Here is a 1,324-nt window from a genome sequence, read left to right as displayed (position 1 = left end):
GCTCTCTCTCTGCCTCTCCCTCCCAGATGGCAATGTTTGTATTGGCTGCCCAGCTAGGCCCTCTGAGTCTGTTTGAGTGAGTTGGTGTGTCGTTGGCGGGTTTGGTGACGTGTGTCTTCACACWMTTATCTTATTCACTGAGCCCAAACCCAGCCAACCAGTGACGGCAGTGGGACCAGAGAGGGATACAGAGAGAGCTTAGAGGGAAGTTATGAGKKTCAGAGAGGCTGAAATGGATTCGTTCAAATTAAACTGGAGGTTTTTGTTGGAAAGCTGCATGGTTCACTGTGTGTCCCTGGCCCATATATTGCCTGCCATTATTATCTCAATATTAAGTGCAGTATCAGGACACCCACTGCTAAAAAGGATGTGACCAACATCCATTATTGATTCACAGGTTACATGTGAATTACATCAGAATGTGACCGCTTCCATCTATCGACTACAGCAAGAGCAGGGTAATACGACCCCTCAGGTCAGTGACCCCCAGTTCCGGACACATCACCAAGCGGAAAGAGAGAGCGAGAGCAACAGAGGGAAAGAGAGAGAGAGAGAGAGAGGAAATCTGAGTTTTTTCCACCCACCCCACAGGAGGCTGCCTGTACATGCTATGACCGGCTGCCAGGTCTTTGGCTAGAGAGGGTGAGATACATCCATTACATGAATAATATTCAAATGAATATGCGATAACAACACAGTCTCAGTTCAGATAGTGAGGGGAAATGGTGGCGAGAGGGAAGGAGAGCGAGAAAGATGTGAGACGGAAGTGTAAAGGTTCATCTTCATCATAATAATCGCTGGCATTGACATATTTTCCGCACACATATACGTAGGCAAGCAAGAAAGAACACGCACACTCATAGTATGGTGGGCTGTGTCTGTCCCTAGGTATTGAAGAGATTTTGGATAGTCTTTCTTTGCGTTACTATTTACAGCATGCTGTTGTGTTCTGTGTGTGTCACTGATGGTCCTAGGTCTATACTAGGAGGAGCATGGGGGTGGGAGGGGCTCGCTCCATCCGGTCCTGCGTCACACTGTCAGGTAAGAGGGTGTAGAAGGATGGGAAAAGGGAAGAGGGTACATCTGTTTGAGGGTCTGCACGCCCCTGGCTCAATCAGAGGAGAACAGAGACAGAGAGAAATTTAGCAGAAAAGAGGAAACAAACACAGCCATTTGGTTCACTCCGTCTCTCTATCACACGTTTCTCTAGGCCTACCTCCATCACTCTCATTTTTCCAGCCCTGGTCCTCTGTCCTGTGTTGACAATCTGTGAAATCTTATATTCCCTTATAAATATTTGTGATATTTAGCAAAATCCAAGATG

Source organism: Salvelinus sp. IW2-2015, linkage group LG8 (assembly GCF_002910315.2).
Source record: "Salvelinus sp. IW2-2015 linkage group LG8, ASM291031v2, whole genome shotgun sequence".
Classification (NCBI taxonomy): domain Eukaryota; kingdom Metazoa; phylum Chordata; class Actinopteri; order Salmoniformes; family Salmonidae; genus Salvelinus; species Salvelinus sp. IW2-2015.
This window is presented reverse-complemented; position numbering follows the sequence as displayed.